This window comes from Trachypithecus francoisi, unplaced genomic scaffold (genome assembly GCF_009764315.1).
Source record: "Trachypithecus francoisi isolate TF-2019V2 unplaced genomic scaffold, Tfra_2.0 Lachesis_group1, whole genome shotgun sequence".
In the NCBI taxonomy this organism is placed as follows: domain Eukaryota; kingdom Metazoa; phylum Chordata; class Mammalia; order Primates; family Cercopithecidae; genus Trachypithecus; species Trachypithecus francoisi.
The window spans coordinates 163,827,948-163,842,451 of record NW_022681454.1 but is presented as its reverse complement, the minus strand read 5'-3'; the positions used below and the strand labels follow the sequence as shown (position 1 = coordinate 163,842,451).

Genomic DNA, 14,504 nt, shown 5'->3' with positions numbered 1-14,504 from the left:
CAGAAGCTCTTTAGTTTAATTAGATCCCATTTGTCAATTTTGGCTTTTGTTGCCATTGCTTTTTGGTGTTTTAGTTATGGAGTCCTTGTCCATGCTTATGACCTGAATGGTATTGCCTAGCTTTTCTTCTGGGGTTTTTATGATTTTAGGTCTGACATTTAAGTCTTTAATCCATCTCGAATTAATTTTTGTATAAGGTGTAAGGAAAGGATCCAGTTTCAGCTTTCTACATATTGCTAGCCAGTTTTCCCAGCACCATTTATTAAATAGGGAATCCTTTCCCCATTTCTTCTTTTTGTCAGGTTTGTCAGAGATCAGATGGTTGTAGATGTGTGGTGTTATTTCTGAGGCCTCTGTTCTGTTCCATTGGTCCATATCTCTGTTTTGCTACCAGCACCATGCTGTCTTGGTTACTGTAGCCTTGTAGTATAGTTTGAAGTCAAGTAGTGTGATGTCTCCAGCTTTGTTCTTTTTGCTCAGGATTGTCTTGGCAATGCAGGCTCTTTTTTGGTTCCAGATGAACTTTAAAATAGTTTTTTCCAATTCTGTGAAGAAAGTCATTAGTAATTTGATGGGGAATGCATTGAATCTATAAATTACTTTGGGAAGTATGGCCATTTTCATGATATTGATTCTTCCTATCTATGAGCATGGAATGTTCTTCCATTTGTTTGTGTCCTCTTGTTTGGTTGAGCAGTGGTTTGTAGCTATTTTTGAAGAGGTTCTTCACATCCTTTGTAAGTTGGATTCCCAGGTATTTTATTATCTTTGTAGCAGTTGTGAATGGGAGTTCACTCATGATTTGGCTCTCTGTCTGTTATTAGTGTATAGGAATGCTTGTGATTTTTGCACATCGATTTTGTATCCTTTGCTGAAGTTGCTTGTCAGCTTAAGGAGATTTGGGGCTGAGACGATGGGGTTTTCTAAATATACAATCATGTCATCTGCAAACAGGGACAATTTGACTTCCTCTTTTCCTAATTGAATATCCTTTATTTCTTTCTCTTGCCTGATTGCCCTGGCCAGAACTTCCAACACTATGCTGAACAGGAGTGGTGAGAGAGGGCATCCCTGTCTTTTGCCAGTTTTCGAAAGCAATGCTTCCAGTATTTGCCCATTCAGTATGATATTGGCTGTGGGAGCGCTTATTATTTTAAGATACGTTCCATCAATACCTAGTTTATTGAGAGTTTTTAGCATGAAGGGCTGTTGAAATTTGTAGAAGGTCTTTTCAGCATCTATTGAGGTAATCATGTGATTTTTGTCATTGGTTTTGTTTATGTGATGGATTACGTTTATTGATTTGTGTATGTTGAACCAGCCTTGCATCCCAGGGATGAAGCCAACTTGATCTTGGTGGATAAGCTTTTTGACGTGCTTCTGGATTTGGTTTGTCAGTATTTTATTGAGGATTTTCACAGTGATGGTCATCAGGGATATTGGTCTAAAATTCTCTTTTGTGTTGTGTCTCTGCCAGGCTTTGGTATCAGGATGATGCTGCTCTCATAAAATGATTTAGAGAGGATTCCCTCTTTTTCTGTTGATTGGAATAGTTTCAGAAGAAATGGTACCAGCTCCTCTTTGTATCTCTGGTAGAATTCGACTGTGAATCCGTCTGGTCCTGGACTTTTTCTGGTTGGCAGGCTACTAATTATTGCCTCAATTTCAGAGCCTGTTATTGGTCTACTCAGAAATTCAACTTCCTGATTTACTCTTGGGAGGGTGTATGTGTCCAGGAATTTATCCATTTCTTCTAGATTTTCTAGTTTATTTGTGTAGAGGTGTTTATAGTATCCTCTGATGGTAGTTTGCATTTCTGTGGGATTGGTGGTGATATCCCTTTTATCATTTTTATTGCATCTATTTGATTCTTCTCTCTTTTCTTCTTTACTAGTCTTGCTAGCAGTCTATCAATTTTGCTGATCTTTTTGAAAAACCAGCTCCTGGATTCATTGATTTTTTTGAAGGATTTTCTTGTGTCTCTATCTCCTTCAGTTCTGCTCTGATCTTAGTTATTTCTTGCCTTCTGCTAGCTTTTGGTTGCTCTTGCTTCTCTAGTTCTTTTAATTGTGATATTAGGGTGTCGATTTTAGATCTTTCCTCCCCTCTCGGGGGCATTTAGTGCTTAAATTTCCCTCTACACACTGCTTTAAATGTGTCCCAGAGATTCTGGTACATTATGTCTTTGTTCTCATTGGTTTCAAAGACCATCTTTATTTCTGCCTTCCTTTCGTTATTTACCCAGTAGTCATTCAGGAGCACATTGTTCAGTTTCCATGTAGTTGTCTGGTTTTGAGTGAGTTTCTTAATCCTGAGTTCTAATGTGATTGCATTGTGTTCTGAGAGACAGTTTGTTCTGAATCTGTTCTTTTACATTTGCTGAGCAGTGCTTTACTTCCAACTATGTGGTCAATTTTGGAATAAGTGTGATGTGGTGCTGAGAAGAATGTATATTCTGTTGATTTGGGGTGGAGAATTCTTTAGATGTCAATTAGGTCTGCTGGGCACAGAGCTGAGTTCAAGTCCTGGATATCCTTGTTAACCTTCTGTCTTGTTATCTAATATTGACAGTGGGGTTTTAAAGTCTCCCATTATTATTGTGTGGGGGTCTAAGTCTCTTTGTAGGTCTCTAAGGACTTGTTTTATGAATCTGGGTGTTCCTGTATTGGGTGCATATATATATATTTAGGATAGTTAGCTCTTCTTGATGAATTGATTCCTTCACCATTACGTAATGACTGTCTTTGTCTCTTTTGATATTTGTTGGTTTAAAGTCTGTTTTATCAGAGACTAGGATTGCAACCCCTGCTTTTTGTTTTGTTTTTTGCTTTCCATTTGCTTGGTGTATCTTCCACTATCCCTTTATTTTGAGCCTATGTGTGTCTCTGCACATGAGATGGGTCTCCTGAATACAACAAACTGATGGGTCTTGACTCTTTATCCAATTTGCCAGTCAGCGTCTTTTAATTGGGGCATTTAGCCCATTTACATTTTAGGTTAATATTGTTATGTGTGAATTTGATCCTGTCATTATGATGTTAGCTGGTTATTTTGCCCATTAGTTGATGCAGTTTCCTCCTAACATCGATGGTCTTTGCAATTTGGCATATTTTTGCAGTGGCTAGTACTGGTTGTTCCTTTCCATGTTTAGTGCTTCCTTCAGGAGCTCTTGTAAAGCAGGCCTAGTGGTGACAAAACATCTCAGCATTTGCTTGTATGTAAAGGATTTTATTTCTCCTTCATTTATGAAGCTTAGTTTGGCTGGATACGAAATTCTGGGTTGAAAATTCTTTGCTTTAAGAATGTTGAATATTGGCCCCCACTCTCTTCTGACTTGCAGAGTTTCTGCTGAGAGACCGGCTGTTGGTCTGATGGGCTTCCCTTTGTGGGTAACTCGACCTTTCTCTCTGACTGCCCTTAACATTTTTTCCTTCATTTCAACCTTGGTGAATCTGACAATTATGTGTCTTGGAGTTGCTCTTCTCCCGGGGTATCCTTGTGGTGTTCTCTATATTTCCTGAATTTGAATGTTGGCCTGCCTTGCCAGGTTGGGGAAGTTCTCCTGGATAATATCCTGAAGAGTGTTTTCCAACTTGGTTCCATTCTCCCTGTCACTTTCAGGTACACCAATCAGACGTAGATTTGGACTTTTCACATAGTCCCAAGTTTCTTGGAGGCTTTGTTTATTTCTTTTTACTCTTTTTTCTCTAACCCTGTTTTCTCACTTTATTTCATTAATTTGTTCTTCAATCACTGATATCCTTTCTTCCACTTGATCAAGTTGACTACTAAAACTAGTGTATGCATCACCTAGTTCTCATGCCATGGTTTTCAGCTCCATCAGGTCATTTAAGGTCTGCTCTACACTGTTTATTCTAGTTAATCATTTGTCTAATCTTTTTTCAAGGTTTTTAGCTTCCTTGCAATGAGTTCAAACATCCTCCTTTAGCACATATTCTACTTAACCATTTGTCTAATCTTTTTTCAAGGTTTTTAGCTTCCTTGCAATGGGTTCAAACATCCTCCTTTAGCTCAGAGAAGTTTGTTATTATCGACCTTCTGAAGACTACTTCTGTCAACTTGTCAAAGTCATTCTCTGTCCAGCTTTGTTCTGCTGTTGGTGAGGAGCTGCAATTCTCTGAAGGAGAAGAGTTGCTCTGGTTTTTTAGAATTTTCAGCTTTTCTGCTGTGGTTTCTCCCCATCTTTGTGGTTTTATCTACCTTTGGTCTTTGGTGATGGTGACCTACAGATGGGGTTTTGGTGTGGATGTCTTTTTTGTTGATGTTGATGCTATTCCTTTCTGTTTGTTAGTTTTCTTTTAATAGTGAGGTCCCTCAGCTGCAGGTCTGTTGGAGTTTTCTGGAGGTCCACTCCAGACCCTGTTTGCCTGGGTATCACCAGTGGAGGCTGCAGAAGAGCAAATATTGCTGCCTGATCCTTCCTCTGGAAGTTTCATCCCAGAGAGGCACCTGCCTGTATGAGGTATCAGTTGGCCCCTACTGGGAGGTTTCTCCCAGTTAGGCTACACAGGGATCAGGGACTAACTTGAGGACACAGTTTGTCCGTTCTCAGAGCTCAAACACCATGCTGTGAGAACCACTGCTCTCTTCAGAGCTGTTAGACAGGTACATTCAAGTCTGCAGAAGTTTTTTACTGCCTTTTGTTCAGCTATACCCTGCCTCCAGAGGTGCAGTCTACAGAGGCAGCAGGCCCTGTTGAGCTGCGGTGGGCTCCATCCAGTTCAAGCTTCCTGGCTGCTTTGTTTACCTACTCAAGCCTCAAAAATGGCAGATGCCCCTCCGCCTACCAGGCTGCCACCTCGCAGTTCGATCTCAGACTGCTGCACTAGCAGTGAGCAAGGCTCCTTGGGCATGGGACCCACCCAGCCAGGTGCAGGATATAATCTCCTGGTGTGCCATTTGCTAAGGCCATTGGAAAAGTGCAGTATTTGGGTGACAGTGTCCCAACTTTTCAGCTACCATCTGTCATGGCTTTCCTTGGCTAGGAAAGGGAAATCCCCTGACCCCTTGTGCTTCCCGGTTGAGGTAATGCTCTGCCCTGCTTCAGCTCGCCCTCCATGGGCTGCACCCACTGTCCAACTAGTCCCAGTGAGATGAATCTGTACAGCTACAGACCATCTGTAGCTCCTGTTTGGCCATCTTGGAATGGACTGGGTTGGCAATTTCAATACAGTTTTGGATGTGGGCAGAAAGGAAGTTAAGAAAGGAGGTATAATTTTAACCTACCCCAAGGCCCATCTGAGGGAAAACTGACTTTGTGTGCATTTATCTCAATCCTAAAAGGCACGTATTATTACCACCATTATATGGTGAAGATCAAGGAGGCTCAAAGAGTAAAGATGATATGGCAAAGTTTGTACACTAAGAGATTTAGACAGGACTTGCAACTCTTGGCTCTATCTCCCCAGCATGACTCCTTTCCTCCATTCAAGCACCACCAAGAAACAGAAAGGCAAGGTGCAAGGGTTCTCAAAGAGACACACAAATGCAGAGATGAAAGAATGTGTTGGGAAAATGTGCATGTTTCATTAACTTGCCTAGCATCAACCTCTGAACACTGGGATAGGTGATAGACTGTAAGGTAACCTTTCTCAATGGAGCTATATGAAAGTTATCTGTCTAAATCAGTTTGCAACATTCCTAAGTAGAGGTGGGAAAAATATCTCGATAATTTATGAAAGCTGTTTCTCAACCTATGAGTCAATGCAAACTTATTGTGTAGCTTCCCTAATTTATATTTCTAATCAGAAAACTGCCAAATCTTAAAATTCTTTTATGTAAGCATTTTTTAACAAAGAAAGTAATGCCTGTGGGAAAATCATTCTGCTTGGCTATGACCATTTTGCTTGGCATTCATATGACCTATGAATTTCAGTGGTCATATTTTTATATATTTTCAAACTAAGTTAGTTCAGAGTTTATACTAAGATTGATATATATTTTTAAATAGTGTCATAAATTATATTTCCACATATTGTTTTCTGGGAATATGTTTTTACTGGACATGGCTCTTTTGGTCTATTATACCCTTTTAGTTGTCAATTATATTTTCCAAAATAGCAAGAAGAAAGATAGAGGTTGTTTTTTTAAAATTATTGTTTTAAGAAAATAATAGATAAGGCTTACTAGATAGAACCCTCATTATGTATATATAATAACTGAAGAAATCAATATTCATAATAAGAAAAAGGATTGTTAAATTATGAAATTCAGTCTTGCTTATATTTCTACTGCCAAGTAAAATTATTTGTTTGTAAATATTCAGACACAGTAAACATACTTTAGTATCTGGGAACTTAATATGCTTCACTTCATTATTTTGACTTAAATATGTTTTTTACATTGATAGCAGAGGACTCATTAATATTTTCAAATACAAACCAAGTATAAAGAAACAAAGCACTTTTCTTCACACAGAGTATAAACTGTTATTACTTTCTTTTTTTATTTTAAAAGCTATCAACTGGTATTCAAACAATAACATACGTAACAAGAGACTTACTATTGAAAATGACTGTGAAACAGAAAAAAAGAAACCATTTAAAAAATTGTGGCTAAGATACAGGAAGAAAAATAATCACTGTGAAATGATATATAGAAAAAATCAGATACACCTGACCACCAGAGAGATGTCATCATACATTTGAAACTGGCTTCAGGGCTTCCTCAAACTCACATTTAGTCTGTTTCCATGTGGTTCTCCAAATAAATGGAAAATACAGTGAAAGAGGAAAAACACTTTTAAAAAATAGAAAAAGCGCCAGATAAAATAGAGAAATTATTCATCCAGATTCCAAATTATTCAGCAAGTTTGGAAAACTCAGCTTCCCAAAGATATGACATTATCAAAAGGAATGTAGTGAAATCTAACATTGAAATTGTGAATTACCTTGAGCTAATAGTTTACACAGTGTCTGACAAACATTATTGTGTTTCCCTCAGTCTTTTGAAATTCTCTGAAATGCTCCTACAAAATTCACTGTGATGCCATAGTTTAGGAACCACAGGTCTAGGTTAATAAGTAGTCCATAGTATTCTGGGATAAGATAAAAAATAATAATAATAATTACAGTTCAATAAGGAAAGTCCTGTGTTGCAAGAAGACAGTAATAACAGTAATGGGAAAGTTGGATCAGATTTTATATAATATTAGATTAGATAGCATATTAAGGCCTTCTGCTTTTTCTGTAGTTCATCATTGCAAGAGGTTTATAGGCAAAGGGAATAGATGAAAAATCAATTAGAGGTAAGAAAGGAATCAATTCCTAAAATGAGGGCAAATGTATGGACAATCATTTGGTAATCCAACAATATCTAAGCACCCTCTGCCTGGCCAGCAGACACATAACACCACACAAAGCAAGAAAAAAGACAAGCGTCCAACTGAAAATGCCCTCCACCTCTTACCATCTCCTACATCGTCTCTTAGACACAATGATTCTGTTGTGCCATTGACACTCAAACGGTGCCCAGCATGTAGCAGATGTCTAATAAATGATTATATATTCATTAGAAAAGACAGAACACATGGGAATATTTAAGAAGCCACATATGTAGATTTCAACAACTGAGTATTTATTTATTACATAGAAAGGAAGCATATAGTAAAGTGCTTCACATATCCAATTTAGAAGATCAAAAGCTTTGCAGTCAAAGGAATTAAAATAAATTTATTCAATGTAAATTTCACACAAATATCTTGAAGGGAAGTTGAGAATGTGAATTCTATGAGTTTTTTTTCTGTTCTGTAAGCACAATAAAATTCTTAATAGATACGAATCTAATATACGATGACAGAGGGACCAACTTTCTGGGTCAAGTCACAGCATAGTCAATGGTAGAATAAATGTACATCCGAATGAAAAGAACGCTGTTTTCCTCTTCAATCCTGGAACAAATTACAACTATGTGCAGAAGTAGGCAGACCTGACAGCAGTTTGTCCAGTTGTGCTTCCCCACCCACTCATTCTTACCACATAATTTAGTGATGGTTCAACTGGAGAACTGTAAAACACAACTTTCCATTCGAATAATAATAATCAATTTTCATGATCTTGCCCTCAAAGTAAAACTGAGTATATAGATTTTAATGTTGCAGATAAGGAACCCCCTGGGTATGGCTAGATCCAACTTGTTTCAGGCCAATACTGTTGTGTATCTTCTTTTAAGTGAGTTTTTACTTTTTCTTTTTCCCCCCACTTGACTACCTTTAGAAATACTGCTTTTAATCAACCAGGAAATCATCCCAAATACAGCCTTGTTAGGTACATCAGGTACGTACAACTGCTTAATGGTAACATTATTGTAACTAAGATACGAAGTTTTTCATCCATTAAGTTACTTCCGAGGGACCGGTTTTCTCCAAGTTTCGCTGTCCTTCTTATCTAAGATTTCCTCTGGAATTACCATTCTGTTCATTTTGTATAATGCAGATTAATTCAATATCACCAGCCCCTGCTTCCAAACTCATCTCCAAGCTCATGCTTGGCAATAACAAAATCCATCAGGGAACTCAACTGAACCAACTGTGACATTTATATAATCAGCCACACAAAAGATTGGCAAAGTCTCTTCTAAAAACAATTTATATTTTAATATTAATTTCCTTTTCCAGCATTTCACAATATCAGTACAGTAACATTTTCTAAAGTCCTGGTTGGATCAAATGTTAATGTTCTTTGTTAAAGAATCAATTATTCAGTGACACTTGCTAAAGAACTGCAAGGCTGACTTTGTTTGAGGAGACTATTGCAATACAAGTAGGGACCTCTGCAGTGAGAGAAAGAGAATGAGCTCATCTTCTCAGACAATAAGGAGAAGGACCAGGGTGGGCATCGTTGGATGAAAAATCACTAAGAGGAAACAATAGGGTAAGGGGTATTCAGGGTAAACCAACTTAAGAGGCTTCTTACTGAAGACAGGCCCGGGTGATCAGACATCACCTGGGGGATGTTGGAGGAAAACTCTGTCAGGTATCTAGGGTGATCAAGTATCATGGACAGGTAATACTGGCTAAACTAACTTAGCAGAGTTCTTGCTCAAATTGGACAAAGGATACAAAGATGAACACAGAAGCCCAAAATTCAAGGCTTGAGAAGAGAGTTTGAAAGAGTCTACTTAGAGTTTCATCAAGGAAAGGATCTTTGTCAGTCCCTGCACTTGTTTAAGGAAAAACAAAGAATGTAAGTCTGTTTTCTCACCTTTGACCAAATTGTTCATTAAGAGCCAGCTGAGTCACCTGTTGGGACCTAATAGCAGAGGATATTTGCTGTATGGTGCAAGCATTCAGGCATTTAATGAGGAAAATTTCTGTGGAAACAAAATAAAAACAGATTATTAGTCATGCCAGCTTTTGAGTCCTAAAAGCAGCCAGTCAAAAAGATTTTAAATTGTTGGGCTCCAAGTCTCTTCAGGTGGTAGAAGGAGGACAGCAGTGGTCATCTGACAAATATCCTGGCTTGCAACTGGGATGTCTCTGGTGATGGCATTGGGTGTTTGGGTGAACTGCCTGAGTGGCCCACACAGCAGCAGGCATGCAGGTTGTCAGTACATGATCTGCTGTGACTTTTTTGGTAGTTTATGATAACTCATCTAGCCTCAGCTTGTAATGCTTCAGGAAAAGGGCAGTTTTACTTATCAGCAATGCCAAGTCAGGAGAGTGGGAAAAAAATGGAAACATTAGTTTGGAGAATTGTAACCAGATATGGAAGAAACTAGAATAATTCAGGATATAGTCCAGTTTATACATGGATAACAAGGGAGAAAATGAAGTTTACAAAGAGGCAAAAAATCACTCAAATGAACAGGATTATAATCTAATGCCCACAAGGGTGCATGATAATTTTCCACTGAAACAAAATTTCTACAATCACCCTCCTTTGGACCTCGTTTACGAAATGAATCTAATCTCATTAGATTAAGCCTGATTATTTACATAAGTGCAGCAAGAGTCATTGACCAAGTAGATGTTTAATAAGGAATTTTAGATTAGATTTTTTCAAAGCCCCTTGAGCCCAGGAAGCCAAGCCAAGAACTCACCACCAGATTTTTCTTGTGGTAACTACAGATTTCAGAGAATTCCTCTTTTCTTGAGATTCCCACAATATCCTGAGGTTCCTGAGCCTGCCAAAAAGTGATCTCCTTACATACATGTAAAACTGGGAATGCTATGAGCCAGGTACCAGGCCAGTTTTCCCAAGAGAGCTTTGTAAGCATTGATCCCATAAAATCTATTGTTGTTTCTTAAAGCCAGCTTCTATGCACATCATTTTCTGATACGACATTCCAGTCAAAGCCTTAGTAAAACAACTAATTTTTCCAATTCTATTCTGTTACAAGGAGAACAGATTCTTATCTAACTTATGCAAATAATTATATTGCCAGGATGATAAGAATACTTAATAATGGTTTAGAAATTTTGGAAAGACCAGAGAGGGAAAAACAATAAATGTTTCATCTCTGTTCACAAAGATATACTTTACCAAATTGCTGTAAGTTACAGATAGCTTAAGAGAAAAGAGGAACAGGATTCCTTAAATCTGGAAAATAAAACATTAAATTACCAGCAATATTCCAAACAAAACCACAGTCACTCTTTGTCAGTTCATTCAGTTCCATGTAATTAATTTTTATCTGCTTGATTTGTGGTTCACAGTTTCATAAACATTTCTGTTTCTAAACACCTGATGAGCTTTCATATGACAAGAAAACTTGGTTATTTCTGTGACATACAACAAAAATAAAAACCACACAACAAGATACTGGCAAATTTCTATGACCTTCATACAATTTTATTACAATTAATATAATGCCTACATATGTAATATTCACCCATACAAATATAATGTAGGAAAAGAAAAAGCATCTCTTCTTTTATTTATTTGCAGAAAGAAAAGCAACATCTCTTATTTGACATGTCTTTCCAGAAAATTTTTAAAACAACTTCATTGAGGTATAATTGACGTACAATTAAAACTGTACATTTTTTCAACTTTTATTTTAGAGTCAGTGGGCATATGTGCGGCTTTGTTACCTGGGTACATTATGTGATGCTGAGGTTTGGAGTACGAATGAATGATCCTGTCACCCAGATACTGAGCGTCATACCCAATAGTTAGTTTTTCAACCCTTGCTCCCTCCCATTTGCTGCTACAATAGTCCCCAGTGTCTATTATTGACATCTGTATATCCGTGAGTACTCAATGTTTAGCTCCCAGTTTTAAGTGAAAATATGCGGTATTTGTTTTTCTGTTCTTGTGTTAATTTACTTAGGATAATAGCTTCCAGCTGCATCCATGTTCCTAGAAAGGACATTATTCTATTTTTCTTTATGCCTACATAGTATTCCATGGTGTATGTGTACCATATTTTCTTGATCCAATACAACAGTGATGGGCACCTGAGTTGATACCTTGTCTTTGCTATTGTGAATAGTGCTGAGATGAACATGTAGTTAAAACACTTTGTTTTCTTTAGAATATTGTAATAGGCCATTCTTGCATTGCTATAAAGAAATATCTGAGACTGAGTAATTTATTGGATAAGTGGTTTAATTGGTTGAGAGTTTTGCAGGCTCTACAGGAAGCATGGCACCAGCATCTGCTTCTGGGAAGTCCTCAGGAAGCTTTTACTGATGGCAGAAGGTGAAGCAGGAGCAGATACTTCACGTGGTAAAAGTAGGAGCAAGAGAGAAAGGGGCTGGGGGAGGCGTCACACACTTTTAAATGGTGTGAACTCAGAGGCAGAGGTCACTTATCAACAAGAGGATGGTCCAAGCCATTCATGAAGGACCTGCCCCTGTGATGAAAACACCTCTCACCAGGCCTCACCTCCAACATTGTGGATGATATTTCAACATGAGATTTGGGTGGGGACACATATCTAAACGCTCTCCGATATTACTCAGTAATGGGAGTGTTGTGTTGAATGGTAGTTTTAAGTTCTTTGAGAAATCTTCCAACTGCTTTCCATAGTGGCTGAACTAATTTACATTCCCACCAATAGTGCATAAGCATTCCCTTTTTTCTGCAGCCTTGCCAGCAACTGTTGTTTTTTGATTTTTTAATAGTATCCATTCAGATTGGTGTGAGGTGGTGTCTCCTTGTAGATATGGTTTGCATTCCTCTGATGATTAATGAGGTATAGCTTTTTTAAAATATGTTTGATGGCTGCTTGTATGATTTCTTTGGAGAAGTACATGTATTTTGCCCATTTTTTAATGGGGTTGTTTTTCGCTTGTTTTCTCTACATCCCTCCAACACTTGTTGTCATTTGTTTTGTTTTGCTTTGCTTTTTATAGTAACCATCCTAACATGTGTGAGGTAATATTGCATTGTAATTTTCATTTGCATTTCCCTTATGATTATTGATACTGAGCATTTTTTCACATCCTTTGTTGGCCATTTATGTCTTCTTTAGAGAAATGTCTATTTAATTCCTTTGTCCAGTTATTTGTCAACATAGTTTGGATATTTGTCTCCACCCAAATCTCATGTTGAATTACAATCCCCAATGCTGGAGGTAGGGCAGGGTGGGGGGTGTTTGGGTCATGGGAGCAGATAGCTTAATGCTACCTTCGCGATAGTGAGTTCTTGTGAGATCTGGCCATTTACAAGTGTGTGGCACCTACCCCCTGACTCCCTATGTTGCTCCTGCTCCCACCATGTATGATGCCTGTTCCCCCTTTACCTTCTGCCATGATCGGAAGTTTCCTGAGGTCTCCCCAGAAACAGAAGCTGTTATGCTTCCTGTACATCCTACAGAACCATAAGCCAATTAAACCTCTTTTCTTTATAAATTATCCAGTCGCAGGTTTTTCCTTATAGCAATGCAAGAACAGCCTAATGCATTTGTCTTTTTGCTATTAAGTTGCAGGAGTTTCTTATTCATTTTGGATATTAACCCCTCAGATAAATAGTCTGCAAATAACTTTCTCCCATTCTGCTTACATATTTAACATGTCAAATTAACCTAATTCATTTAACATCTCTCTTTTTACAAGATGAAAGAACAAATCCTTTAAAATTTTCAGGGGCCCTCTAGGAAATCTCAAAGTCATCTCAAGAACAAGAACATTTCATTGAGAATTTAATGTTTGGAGATTGTCAAAAACTTCTGACAGTTTGAACACTTGATTAAACAGGATTACAGATCACTGTAAAACAATACTTACCTTATTTTCAGTAATCAAGGACATAATAAATGTCAACATAAAGCACAAAAAATGCTCTGATAAGACACAAGATCTTCACAGGGCAGATTACTCAAAGAGGGGAAAAAACGTATCTTATGGAGGCTGTAGACCACCTTCTACACTGAGAAGACATCTAGCAGTTTTCTGAGTGTCTCCAAAGCCCACCTGAGTAATTAAAATATTTCATCTATTTCCAATTAGCCTTGTCGTTTCAGCCTCAGGACATTGGATTTAGGGGATCCTGAGTCCCTTGGAAGCCCCTGATAATGACAAGAGACCTTAAGTGTAAGTGATGCATGCCCCAGAGTGAGAAGGAAAAGGTCTGGCAGGGGTAGACAGAGAGATGGAGGAGGTAGGGAGCTGAAGGGAGACACATCAAAGAGTGCAAGTGAACTGGAGGGAAGATAGCAGGAGCTGGTGGGAAAACCAAAAGAAGGTGGAGCGAAGGTAATGAAAAGAGAGAGGTCTTAGAGGAGCTAGTCTGGGGAGACCTTATGTTTCCTAAAGAGGGAAGTTCCAAATCATCTTCAACAAAATCATGCCAACAAAAAGCAGGTAACAGATCTGGTATAGCATCGTAACAGCAGGAGGTCAAGAAGAGGGCTTTTGGTCAGCTGAGAAGTTCTCCTAGAAGAACTAGCGTTAAATAGAGAGAGCAAGAAGGCCTCACAAAGAGCCAGGAAAAAATTTCCAGCCCAGTAGTCAGGGAGTAATCGCCACTCAAAACAGAGAACCAGAAAGAAAAACTTCCAGCCCAGAGAGTCAAGGAATAATTCCCACTCAAAACAGAGAAAGAAAGAAGACCTTTCAATTCAAGAGATACCTTTCAAAAGAAGCCAGCCCAGGCGTGGTGGCTCACACCTGTAATATCAGCACTTTGGGATTTGGGCAGGCGGATCACCTGAGGTCAGGAATTCAACACCAGCCTGTCCAACATGGTGTCTGTACTAAAAATACAAAATTAGCTGGGTATGGTGACGCATGCCTGTAATCACAGCTACTTGGGAATCTTAGGCAGGAGAATTGCTTGAACCTATGAGGCGGAGGTTGCAGTGAGCCGAGATGGTGCCATTGCACTCCTGTCTGGGCAACAAGAGCAAAACTCCATTTCAAAAAAAGAAAAAGAAAAGAGAAAAAAAAAAGAAGAAGCCTGGGACTCTAACCCAGCTTTAGAGAGTATATCAGAATCTCAAGAATCAAAATCTGTCCTTACCAGCTTCAGCATATATTTGTCCAGAGCAATGGTTCCGGAGTCTGTCTCACCAATGGATCCCCAACAATCAGTCAGGAG

General features: G+C 38.5%; 1 long non-coding RNA gene across 2 annotated transcripts in view; it reads right to left on the bottom strand.

The window, feature by feature from the left end:
* LOC117084853 overlaps positions 1–14,504 on the bottom strand; it is a 52,391-nt gene that overhangs the window by 13,909 nt on the left and 23,978 nt on the right. For both annotated transcript variants that reach the window (XR_004437710.1, XR_004437711.1), the window contains one exon: positions 9,222–9,330. This is a non-coding gene — a long non-coding RNA (uncharacterized LOC117084853). The remainder of the gene's footprint in view (positions 1–9,221; positions 9,331–14,504) is intronic.